The 13,920-nt window shown below is 38.6% G+C and overlaps 1 protein-coding gene across 2 annotated transcripts in view; it reads right to left on the bottom strand.

The window, feature by feature from the left end:
* LOC110261295 (zinc finger protein 501-like) overlaps nt 1–8,486 on the bottom strand; it is a 31,084-nt gene extending 22,598 nt beyond the window's left edge. Inside the window, exon 1 of one of the 2 annotated variants that reach the window (XM_021097275.1) lies at nt 7,053–8,486. The gene's annotated coding sequence lies outside the window, so the exon portion shown is untranslated. The remainder of the gene's footprint in view (nt 1–7,052) is intronic. The other variant, XM_021097274.1, reaches the window with a different exon arrangement.

Below are 13,920 nucleotides of genomic sequence, written 5' to 3'. Positions count from 1 at the left end.
CTTAAAGCCTTCTCACTCAAATCTGGAACAAGACAGGGATGCCCACTCTCACCACTGCTATTCAACATAGTTTTGGAAGTCCTAGCCACAGCAATTAGACAAACAAAAGAAATAAAAGGCATCCATATAGGAAGAGAAGAGATAAAACTGTCACTGTATGCAGGCGACATGATTCTACACATAGAAAACCCTAAGGACTCAACCCCAAAACTCCTTGAACTGATTCATAAATTCAGCAAAGTAGCAGGATATAAGATTAACATTCAGAAGTCAGTCGCATTTCTGTATACCAGCAATGAAACATTAGAAAAGGAATACAAAAAAATGATACCTTTTAAAATTGTACCTCACAAAATCAAATACCTGGGAATACACCTCACCAAGGAGGTAAAGGACTTATATGCCCAGAACTATAAAACTTTAATCAAAGAAGTCAAAGAAGATGTAAAGAAATGGAAAGATAGTCCATGTTCCTGGATTGGGAAAATCAATATTGTAAAAATGGCCATACTACCCAAAGCAATCTACAGATTCAATGCAATCCCTATCAAATTACCCATGACTTTTTTCACAGAATGAGAACAAACAATCCAAACATTTATATGGAACCACAGAAGACCCAGAATCGCCAAAGCAATCCTGAGAAACAAAAACCAAGCAGGAGGCATAACTCTCCCAGACTTCAAGAAATATTACAAAACCACAGTCATCAAAACAGTGTGGTACTGGTATCAAAACAGACAGACAAATGGAACAGAATAGAGAACCCGGAAATAAACCCTGACACCTATGGTCAATTAATCTTTGACAAGGAAGGCAAGAACATAAAATGGGAAAAAGAAAGTCTATTCAGCAAGCATTGCTGGGAAACCTGGACAGCTGCATGCAAAGCAATGAAACTAGAACACACCTTTACACCATGCACAAAAATAAACTCCAAATGGCTGAAAGACTTAAACATAAGACAGGACACCATCAAACTCCTAGAAGAGAACATAGGCAAAACACTCTCTGACATCAACATCATGAATATTTTCTCAGGTCAGTCTCCCAAAGCAATAGAACTTAGAGCAAAAATAAACCCATGGGACCTCATCAAACTGAAAAGCTTTTGCACAGCAAAGGAACCCAAAAGAAAACAAAAAGACAACTTTCAGAATGGGAGAAAATAGTTTCAAATGATGCAACGGACAAGGGCTTAATCTCTAGAATATATAAGCAACTTAGACAACTCCACAGCAAAAAAGCCAATCAATCAATGGAAAAATGGGCAAAAGACCTGAACAGACATTTCTCCAAGGAAGATATACAGATGGCCAGCAAACACATGAAAAAATGCTCAACATCACTGATTATAAGAGAAATGCAAATCAAAACAACCGTGAGATACCACCTCACACCAGTCAGAACGGCCATCATTATAAGTCCACAAATAACAATTGCTGGAGGGGCTGTGGAGAAAAGGGAACCCTCCTGCACTGTTGGTGGGAATGTAAACTGGTACAGCCACTATGGAGAACAGTTTGGAGATACCTTAGAAATCTACACATAGAACTTCCATATGACCCTACAATCCCACTCTTGGGCATATATCCGGACAAAACTCTACTTAAAAGAGACACATGCACCCACATGTTCATTGAAGCACTATTCACAATAGCCAGGACATGGAAACAACCCAAATGTCCATCAACAGATGATTGGATTCAGAAGATGTGATATAGATACACAATGGAATACTACTCAGCCATAAAAAAGAATGACATAATGCCATTTGCAGCAACATGGATGGAACTAGAGAATCTCATCCTGAGTGAAATGAGCCAGAAAGACAAAGACAAATACCATATGATATCACTTATAACTGGAATCTAATATCCAGCACAAATGAAACTTTCCACAGAAAAGAAAATCATGGACCTGGAAAATAGACTTGTGGCTGCCCAATGGGAGAAGGAGGGAGTGGGAGGGATCAGGAGCTTGGGCTTATCAGACACAACTTAGAATAGATTTACAAGGAGATCCTGCTGAGTAGCATTGAGAACTGTATCTAGATACTCATACTGCAACAGAACAAAGGGTGGGGGGAAATGTATACATATAAGGATAACTTGATCCCCTTGCTGTACAGTGGGAAAAAAATAAAAAATTTAAAAAAAGAATGTACATATCAATAATTCCCTTAATGTTAATGGAGTAAATGCCCCAACCAAAAGACATAGACTGGCTGAATGGACCCGAAAACAAGATCCATATATATGCTGTCTTCAAGAGACCCACTTCACTTCTAGGGACACATACAAATTGAAAATAAGAGGATGGAAGAAAATATTCCATCCAAACAGAAATAAAAAGAAAGCCAGAGTAGCAATACTCATACCAAACAAAATAGACCTTTAAATGAAGAATATTTTAAGGGACAAGGAAGGTCACTACATAATGATCAAAGGATCAATCCAAGAAGAAGATATAACAATTTTAAATATCTATGTACCCAATATTGGATCAGCACAATATATAAGGCAACTGCTAACAACCTTAAAAGGACAAATAAGATGATAACACAATCATAGTGGGGGACTGTAACACCCCACTTACAGCAATGGACAGATCATCCAGACAGAAAATCAATAAGGAAACACAGACCCTGAAAGAACCATTAGACCAGATGGACTTAATAGATGTTTATAGGACATTCCATCCAAAAGCAACAGAATACACCTTCTTCTCAAGTGCACATGGAACACTCTCTAAGATTGATCACATCCTGGGCTACAATCCAACCTCAGTAACTTTATGAAAATTCAAGTCATATCAAGCATCTTTTCTGAACACGCTATACGACTGGAAATCAACAACAAGAAAAAAAACTGAAAAGAACAAAAATGTATAGAGACTAAACAACATGCTACTAAAAAACCAATGGATCACTGAAGAAATCAAAGAGGAAATTAAATAATACCTAGCAGCAAATGACAACAAAGATACAACACTCCAAAACCTATGGGAGGCAGGAAAAGCTGTTCTAAGAGGAAAGTTTATAGCAATACAAGCCCACCTCAGAAAACAAGAAAAAAGCTCAAATCAACACGCTAACTTTACATCTAAAGCAGTTCAAGAGAGAAGAACAGACAAGACTAAAGTTAGTAGAAGGAAAGAAAACATAAAGATCAGAGCAGAAATCAATGAAATGGAAACATAGAAAACCATAGAAAAGATCAATGAAACAAAAAGCTGGTTCTTTGAAAAGATGAACACAATTGATAAACCCTTAGCCAGACTTACCAAGAAAAAAAGAGGGAGGACTCAAATCACTAAAATTAGAAATGAAAAAGGAGAAGTAACAACAGACATCACAGAAATACAAAGGATCATAAGAGACTACTATATGCAACTATATGCCAATAAAACAGAAAACCTAGAAGAAATGGACAAATTCTTTAAAAAGTACAATCTTCCAAGACTAAGCCAAGATGAAATAGAAAAGATGAATGGACCAATCACACGAACTGAAGTTGAAACTGTGATTTTAAAACTTCCAACAAACAAAAGTCCAGGACCAGATGGCTTCACAGGTGAATTCTATCAAACATTTAGAGAAGAGCTAACGCCTATCCTTCTGAAACTATTCCAAAAAAATTGCAGAGGAAGGGATACTCCCAAACTCATTCTATGAGGCCACCATCACCCTGATACCAAAACCAGACAAAGATACCACACACAAAAAAAAAAAAAAAAGAAAAGAAAACTACAGGCCAATTTCACTGATGAACATCGCCGCAAAAATCTTCAAGAAAATACTAGCAAACTGCATCCAACAATACATTAAAAGGATTGTACATCATGATCAAGTGTTATTTATCCCAGGGATGCAAGGATTCTTCAATATCCACAAATCCATCAGTGTGATACACCACATTAACAAACTGAAGAATAAAAACCACATGATCCTCTCCATAGATGCAGAAAAAGCCTTTGACAAAATCCAACACCCATTTCTGATAAAAACCCTTCAGAAAGTGGGCATAGAAGGAACCTACCTCAACATAATAAAGGCCACATATGACAAACCCACAGCAAACATCATTCTCAATGGTGAAAAGCTGAAAGAATTCCACTGAGATCAGGAACAAGATAAGGATGTCTGCTCTTGCCACTACTCTTCAACACAGTTTTGGAAGTCCTAGCCATGGCAATCAGAGAAATAAAAGGAATCCAAATTGGAAAGGAAGAAGTAAAACTATCACTATTTGCAGATGACATGATACTATACCTAGAGAATCCCAAAGACTCGACCAGAAAACTGTTATAGCTTATCAATGAATTTGGCAAAGTCACAGGATAGAAAATTAATACACAGAAATCATCTGCATTTCTATATAGTAGCAATGAAAAATCAGAAAGAGAAAGTAAGGAAACAATCCCATTTACTATCATTTCAGAAAGAATAAAATACTTAAGTATAAACCAACCTAAAGAGACAAAAGACCTGTACTCTGAAAACTATAAGATGCTGATGAAAGAAATCAAAGATGACACAGATGGAAAGACCACGCTCTTGGACTGGAAGAGGCAAAGTTATAAAAATGACTATACTACCTAAGGCAATCTACAGATTCATTGTAATCCCTAGAAAACTACCAAGGACATTTTTCACAGAACTAGAACAAAATATTTTAAAGTTTGGAAGCACAAAAAACAAAACAAACAAACAAACAAAAAACAACAACAGAAGAGCCAAAGCAATCCTGAGAAAGAAAAATGAAGCTGGAGGAATCAGGCTTCTGTACTTCAGACTATACTACAAAGTTACAGTCATAAAACCATATGGTACTGGCACAAAGACAGAAATATAGATCAGTGGAACAGGATAGAAAGCCCAGAATTCAACCCATGCACCTACAGCCAACTCATCTATGACAAAGGAGGCAAGAATATACAATGGAGAAAATACAGCCTGTTCAATAAGTGCTGCTGAGAAAATTGGACATCCACATGGAAAAGAAATAAAATAAACAAAAATAAAGTCAAAATGGACTAAAGATCCAGATATAAGACCAGATATTATAAAACTCTTAGAGGAAAACATAGGCCAAACCCTCTCCAACATAAACAACAGCAACATCTTCTCAGATCCACCTCCTAGAGTAATGAGAATCAAAACAAAAATAAACAAATGGGACCTAATCAAACTTAAAGGTTTCTGCACAGCAAAGGAAACCCTAAACAAAACGAAAAGACAACCTGCAGAATAGGAGAAAATCTTTGCAAATGAAGCGACTGACAAGGGATTCATCTCCAAAATTTATCAACACCTCCTACAGCTCCATATCAAAAAAAAAACCCATCAAAAAATGGGCAGAAGATCTAAACAGACAGTTCTCCAAAGAAGACATACAGATGGCCACAAAACACATGAAAAGATGTTCAACATAACTCATTATTAGAGAAATGCAAATCAAAACCATGATGAGGTACCCCCTTATACCAGCCAGCATGGCCATCATCCAAAAGTCAACAAACAGTAAGTGCTGGAAAGGGTGTGGAGAAAAAGGAACCCTAGGACACTGTTGGCAGGATTGTAAATTGGTGCAACCACTGTGGAAAGCAATATGGAGATTCCTCAGAAAACTAAACATAGAACGACCATTTGATCCAGCAATCCCACTCCTGGGCATCTATCCAGAGAAAACCAGAACTTGAAAAGATACATGTACTCCAATGTTCACTGCAGCACTGTATACAATATCCAAGACATGGATGTAATCTAAATGTCCATCAACAGAGGAGTGGATCCAGAAGATGTGGTACATATACACAATGGAATATTACTCAGCAATTAAAAGGAAAGAAATAATGGCATTTGCAGCAACATGGATGGACCTAGAAATCATCATGCTAAGTGAGGTCAGTCAGAGACAGCAATATCAAATGCTATCACTTACATGTAGAATCTAAAAAAAGGACACAATGAACTTCTTTGCACAACAGATACTGACTCAAAAGACTTTAAAAACTTATGGTTTCCAAAGGAGACAGGTTGGGGTGGGGTGATGCACTGGGGGTTTGGGATGGAAATGCTACAAAATTTGGTTATGATCTTTGTACAACTATAAATGTAATTGAGTAAAAAAGAAAGTATTTATGTCAATGAAGTCAATATTATTTTCAATCAAGTAAATCATAAATCTATTTGTGCAATATACCCTTTGTATTTTTTTTTTGTCTTTTATAAGGTGTCACCTGCAGCATATGGAGGTTCCCAGTCTAGGGGTCTAATCGAGGCTACAGCTGCTGGCCTACACCAGAGCCACAGCAACGCAGGATCCCAGCCGTGTCTGCAACCTATACTGCAGCTCATGGCAACACCAGATCCTTAACCCACTGAGCAAGGCCTGGAATTGAACCTGAAACCTCATGGTTCCTAGTTGGATTCTTTAACCACTGAGGCACAATGGGAACTCCAATATGTGCATTTTCTTAATCTTGTTCTAAAGAGATGACGCTGCATCCAGATGTAAGTGAATCATTCCATTTTTCCCCTTATTCACTAAGATCCCAACACCTCACTCCATCCCACTGGGAATCTGGGATACCAATGCCTTCCTGTGTTGACCTCTCATAAAGGGAGTATTTTCAATACTTGAAAAACATTCATTCATGATGAGAATTCATGCTCTTCTAGGAACCCAGATGCAAACAATGGAGAAAAGGCTGTGGAACATAATGGAGATGTATTCTAAAGAGCTGATCTTGACTCTCACAAGGATAAAAGTTTAAAAATAGGAGTTCCCTTGTGACAGTGGATTAAGGACCTGACATTGTCATTGAAGCAGCTCTGGTTGCTGCTCTGCCACAGTTTCAATCCTTGACCTGGGAACTTCCACAGGCCATGGGAGTGGCCAAAAAAAAAAATTGAAATATAAGTAGTTGAAAACAACCTCGCTAGGCAGGAACACCAAAAGTAGGTAATTAAAGGTTTGCAGGTTCTCAATTCATGACATTTCATGAGGAAAAACGAACCCGACCTCTGACCCAGACAGGACATTTACCTGAGAAGCTGCCATTTCTTCCTCTTCTTCCTTCTGCTCTGGGTCCTTTTCTCATCAATATTATGTTGAGGAATCACATAAGCATCTTGGGAATATACCTTCAAAGAAGTCAGCACCGCTCCTTTCCCTTCTCCCAACACATCCACAGGTAGAGAGACTGTGAAAGGCTGAAAAAGCCAACCTCTCCTGTCCTTTGTCTCAAGACAGTTTTGGGCACAATCAGCTCTTAGGTGGAGACCAATCCGTGAGTTTCTCTTTGTCATCTACAGGTGTTCTCTCTTCATATAAAGGTCCAAAAACTCTGCTAACGTGGGGTACGAAGGCTGCACTGACTTGCCTCTCCAAGGACTGAAACGTGATCTAAACTCTCCCCAAGACCCAAAAGCCCACGGGCTTAACCATGGCCTCACAGTAGAATCACCTGGAGCACTTAATTAACACAACCCTGCTGCTCTCACGGAACTAATAGCCTCTATGTGGAGGGTACAGGTGATGTTACTTCTTAACACTGATCAAGCGATCCTCAGATGGGGACCACTTAGCTAAACATTTTTTTTCTGAACCTTTAAAATGCATAAAAATCTCTTTGGAATCAGGACCCCATTCTAAAAAGTTATGAAACTTCCCGTTTCAGGTGGGGCCCAGAAAGTGACATATTTCACAAGTTCCCTGTTAGTACCAATGCTGTTCCCACAAGACCTGTTTTCAGTTTCAATACAGAAATCACACTCGGCACACCTGAGACCTCTGAGTATTGCGAGCATCTGGGGCAGGAACTTCTAGAAGCACAAACTCCTTCAGCCTAATTCCCTGGAAAGTGGCTCTTCCTGGAATGGGTGTGGCCCTGTCATTACCTAATGCACAGAAGCTTGGGGAAGAGGAGATGGGAGGTCTGTTATTGGCAGGAATCACATGGTGGCCGTGGGATGGTGTGAGGCTTTGTGCTCAGAATTCTTTTCAAAGTTATCCTGATTCCTTAGGTCCTCTCATCCCCTCCCCACTGGGGCCACATGAATTCACAAAATGATTTTCAGCGGGACCACCTGTCTGCATGGAAGACACCTCCATCCTCAGACACCAGGAGCTTGAAGGTGTTTACCCCCCCAGCTTTCTTTGTTAATCAACCAGAGGCAGCAATGGAGAATGGATTTAAAGTGCATGTTGGAAAGGAAGAAAAGCCTTTGAAAATGATGCCCTAAATGCATATTTGGCCATACACAAAGGAAGTCATGATCTCTTTTACATAAGAAGGAATATTATAACCGAATTATCACGTGAAAATTTTGTTGCTGTGGCTCTACCAGGAGTGTATGTTTTTCTATGACTTGTGAGTTATGTTGCTACAGTTTGTCCTCTTTCTCACCCTTAGGTATTTATATTTTATCACATCTTTAAAGGTTTTTTGCTGCTGTTGTTTTTTTTTTTTTCTTTTTTTTTTGGGGGGGGGGGTGCTGTAGCCGGCATGTGAAAGTTCCCAGCCCAGGGAATGAACCCACACCACAGCAATGACCTGAGCTGCTGCAGGGACAATGCTGGGCCCTTAAACCACTGCAACATGAGAGCACCCTTTAAAGAATATTGATTAAGGAAAAAATTAAAGAACAGAAGCATATTTCATTGTTAAAATTTAATTTGAAAGCACTGAAATTTTTCTTTTTTTTTTTTTTTTTTTTGTCCTTTTAGAGCCATGCCAGTGGCACATGGAAGTTTCCAAGCTAAGGACTGAATTGGAGCTATAGCTGCCGGCCTATGCCACAGCCACAGCAAAGTCAGAACTTAGCCATGCACTGCAGCTCACAGCAACCCCATATCCTTAACCCACTGAGCGAGGCCAGGTATCAAACCCACACCCTCATGGATATTGGTCGGGGTCATTACTGCTGAGCCATGATGGGAACTCCCTGAGAGCACTGAATTTTTAAATAGCCCAGTAAGCATGCATGCCCCATTACCAATCTTCCTTTAATGTTTTTTATTATAGTTTATTTATAATGTACCAATTTCTGCTCACAGCAAAGTGATCCAGGCATACATACACACACACACACACACACACACCACACACACACACACACATTTTCTCATGTCATCTTCTAGCCCAAGAGATTGGATATAGTTTCTTGTGCTGTACAGTAGGGTCTCATAGCTTATCCATCCTAAATGTAATAGTTTGCATCTACTCATCCCAATCTCCCAGCCTGTCCTGCTTCCTCCCCTCTCCCCTTGGTATCCACAAGTCTGTTCTCTTTGTCTGTGAATCTGTTTCTGTTTCATAGCTAGGTTCATTTGTGCCATATTTTAGATTCCACATATGAGTGATACCATATGGTGTTTGTCTTTTTCTGACTTACTTCACTTGGTAGAAGAATCTCTAGTTGCATCCATGTTGCTGCAAAGGGTATTAATTCATTCTTTTTTTTTTTTTTTTTTTTTTTTTTTAGGGATGCTCCTGTGGCATATGGAGATTCCAAGGCTAGGGGTCTAATCAGAGCTACAGCTGCCGGCCTATGCCACACCCACAGCAATGCCAGATCCGAGCCACGACTGCCATCTACACCAGAGTTCACGGCAATGCCAGATCATTAACCCACTGAGCGGGGCCAAAAACACATAGTTCCTAGTTGGATTCATTTCTGCTGCACCATGACAGGAATTCCATTCCGTTTTTAGGGATGAGTAGTATTCCATTGTATACATGTACCATATCACCTCAATCCCTTCAACTGTCAATGGACATTAAACTCAAAAGCTTTTTCACAGCAAAGAAAACCATTAAAAAAAAAAAAGACAACCTTTTGGAAGAAAATCTTTGCAAATGATGCAATTAACACTTAATCTACAAATTTTTTTTTTTTTGTCTTTTTGCTATTTCTTTGGGCCGCTCCCGCAGCATATGGAGGTTCCCAGGCTAGGGGTCGAATCAGAGCTGCAGCCACTGGCCTACGCCAGAGCCACAGCAATGCGGGATCCAAGCCGCGTCTGCAACCTACACCACAGCTCACAGCAACGCCGGATCCTTAAACCACTGAGCAAGGGCAGGGACTGAACCCGCAACCTCATGGTTCCTAGTCGGATTCGTTAACCACTGCGCCACGACGGGAACTCCTTAATCTACAAATTTTTTAAATTTTAAAGATTTTTTTTTTAGAAGGTTTGGTTTCACAGCAAAAACTGAAAGTACAGAAATTCCCAATACACTTCTTGCTCTGAAATGCAAAGCCTCCCTCATTATTGTCATCCCCACCAGAGGGGTATTTTAGTTACCACTGATTAATTTACGTTGATATCATAAATATGTCAAGTCCATAGTTTACCTTATGGTTCACTCTTAGGTATGTGGATTCTGTGGGTTTCTTCAAATGTGCAATGACATGTATCCATTATTATAATTTTACACAGATTATTTTATTGTCCTTAAACTCCTCTAGACTCATGATATTCCTAGCCCCATCTCTGCCAACGCCTGCCAACCATTAATATTTTACTGGCTCATTCTTAGGCTGTTACCAAAATATAATGGCATGCTGTTAAAATTGTACATTTTCTAGCCTCTTCAGATTGGCTTCTTTTACTTTGTAATATGCATGTAGGTATCTTATATATTTTTCAAGCTTTGATAATATACCTTTTTCAGTACTGAAGAGTATTCCATTCACACAATGTAGCCAGCTATATTTATCAATTCACCTACTGAAGGACACCTTGGTTGCTTTCAAGTTTTGGCAGTTTTGAATACAGATGTTATAATCTACGTACAGGTTCTTTTAGAAGTAAATTTTGTATCCCTTTCAGTGAATTTCAATGAGCACAGCTACTAAATTGCATGCTAAGAATATGTTTATTATTGTAGAAACTGCCAATCTGTCTTCCAAAGTAGCTGTCCAATTTTGCATTTCCACCAGCAATGAATGAGATTTCCTTTTGCTCCCCATCCATCATGGCATTTTTTATTGTCAAAATAAAAATTGTTGGAGTTCCCATCATGGCACAGTGGTTAATGAATCTGACTAGGGACCATGAGGTCGCGGGTTCGATCCCTGCCCTTGCTCAGTGGGTTAAGGATCTGGCATTGCCATGAGCTGTGGTGTAGGCTGCAGACACAGCTCAGATCCCGTGTTGCTGTGGCTCTGGCATAGGCCAGTAGCTATAGCTCTGACTAGACCCCTAGCTGGGGAACCTCCATCTGCCATGGGAGCAGCCCAAGAAATGGCAAAAAGACAAAAAAAAAAAATAAGATAGTGAATGGCAAATTTTGGCAGGATTTTAAAAAGGGAATACTTATATCATATTAAATATAAATTATTGTATCCACTGTAGAAAATAATATTGAGGTTTCTATTAAAAAATTAAAAATAGAGTTACCAGCAATTCCACTCCTGGGTATATACCTGAGGAAAACAAAAGCAATAGTTCAAAAAAAAATGCAAGCACCCCAATGTTCATAGCAGCATTATTTTCAACAGCCAAAGCATAGAAACAAACTAAGTGTCCATCATAAGATAAATGGATAAGAAAATGTGGCAAATGTATTCAATGAACTATTACTTATCCATAAAAAAGAGTAAAATTTTGCCTTTTGCAACAACATGGATGAACCTGGAGGGTGTTATGCTAAGTGAAATGAGTCAGACAGGGAAAGGCAAACACTGTGTATATCACATATATGGCACAATATACTTAAAGTGAGGAAAGGGAAAAAACCTCCAACCAAGATTACCTAGCAAGGCTCTCATTCAAATTTGAAGGAGAAATCAAAAGCTTTACAGGCAAGCAAAAGCCAAGAGAATTTAGCACCAATAAACCAGCTTTGCAACAAATACTAAAGGAACCTCTCTTACATGGAAAAGAAAAGGTCACAACTAGAAAGAAAAATATTACAAATGACAAGGCTCACCAGTAAAGGCATACATATAGTAAAGGTAGGAAATCATCCATACAAAAATGTGCTATCAAGACCAGAAATCATGAGAAGAGGGTACAAATTCAGGATAGTGGATATGCATTTGCAAGTAGGAAGCCAGCAGCTTAAAACAATCGTGTGTGTGTGTGTGTGTGTGTGTGTGTGGAAAGAGAGAGAGAATCCTATATACACAGACTCCTATATCAAAGCTTCATGGTAACTGAAAACAAAAATCTAAAAGTAGATACACATACAAATAAGAAAAAGCAATCCAAGCACAACACTAAACAGTCATCAAACCACAACAGAAAAGAACAAGAGAAGGGAAGAAAAAAGACCAACAAAAACAAATCCAAAACAGTTAACAAAATGGCAGTAAAAACATACATATCAATAATTACCTTAAATGTAAATGGACCAAATGCCCCAACCAAAAGACATAGACTGGCTGAATGGATACAAAAACAAGACCCATATATATGTTGTCTTTAAGAGTCCCACTTCAGAGTTCCCGTTGTGGCATAGCAGAAACGAATCAAACTAGGAACCATGAGGTGGCGGGTTTGATCCCTGACCTTGCTCAGTGGGTTAAGGATCCAGCGTTTCCGTGAGCTGTGGTGTAGGTCATAGATGTGGCTTGGATCTGGCATTGCTATGGCTCTGGCGTAGGCCAGCAGCAACAGCTCCAATTGGACACCTAGCCTGGGAACCTCCATGTGCCACAGGTGCAGCCCTAAAAAAGAGACAAAAGGCAAAAAAAAAAAAAAAAAAAAGAAGAATCCCACTTCAGCTCTAGGATACATACAAACTGAAAGTGAGAGGATGGAGGAAAATATTCCATCCAAATCGAAATCAAAAGAAAGCTGGAGTAGCAATACTCATATCAGACAAAAGAGACCTAAAAATAAAGAAAATTATAAGAGAAAAAGAAGGAAGTTAAATAATTATCAAATGATTAATCCAAGAACAAGATATAATAATTGTAAATATATATGCACCCAACATAATATAACCTCAATATATAAAGCAACTAATAGCATTAAAAGGAGAAATCAACAGTAACACAATAATAGCAGGAAAATTTAACACCCTGCTTGCAGCAATGGACAGATCATCTAGATGGAAAATCAACAAGGAGACGCAGGCCTTAAATGATGCATTAGACAAGCTAGACTTAACAGACATTTATAGAATATTCCATCCAAAAGCAGAAGAATGCACATTCTTCTCAAGTGCACACAGAAGATTCTCTAGGATAGATCACATTCTGGGCTACAAATCAAGTCTCCATAAATTTAAGAAAATTGAAATTATATCAAGCATCTTTCCCAACCACAACACTCTAAGACTAGAAATCAACAAGAAAAAAAAACTTCAAAAAAACACAAACACGTGGAGACTAAATAACACGCTACTAAACAACCAAAGGATCACTGACAAAATCAAAGAGGAAATTAAAAAATACCTAGAAGCAAATGACAAGTCAAAATGACAACACTTCAAAACCTATGGGATGCAGCGAAAGCATTCTCAGAGGGAAGTTTATAGCAATACAAGCCTACCTCAGGAAACAAGGAAAACCTTAAATAAATAACCTAACTTTACACCTAAAACAACTACAGAAAGAACAGACAAAACCCAGAGTTAGCAGAAGGAAAGAAATCATAAAGACCAGAGCAGAAATAAATCAAATAATAATGAGGAAAACCAGAGAAAAGATCAATGACAATAAAGGCTGATTCTTTGAAAAGACAAACAAAATTGATAAACCCTTATCCAAACTCATCTAGAAAAAAAAAGAGAGGACTCAAGTCAATAAAATAGAAATGAAAAAGACGTTACAATGGACATCACAGAAATACAAAGGATCATAAGAGACTACTACAAGCAACTGGATGCCAATAAAATAGACAACCTAGAAGAAATGGACAAATTCTTAGAAAGGTACAATCTTCTAAGACCAAACCA

The sequence above is a fragment of the Sus scrofa genome, chromosome 6 (genome assembly GCF_000003025.6).
Source record: "Sus scrofa isolate TJ Tabasco breed Duroc chromosome 6, Sscrofa11.1, whole genome shotgun sequence".
In the NCBI taxonomy this organism is placed as follows: Eukaryota; Metazoa; Chordata; class Mammalia; order Artiodactyla; family Suidae; genus Sus; species Sus scrofa.
This window is presented reverse-complemented; position numbering and strand designations above follow the sequence as displayed.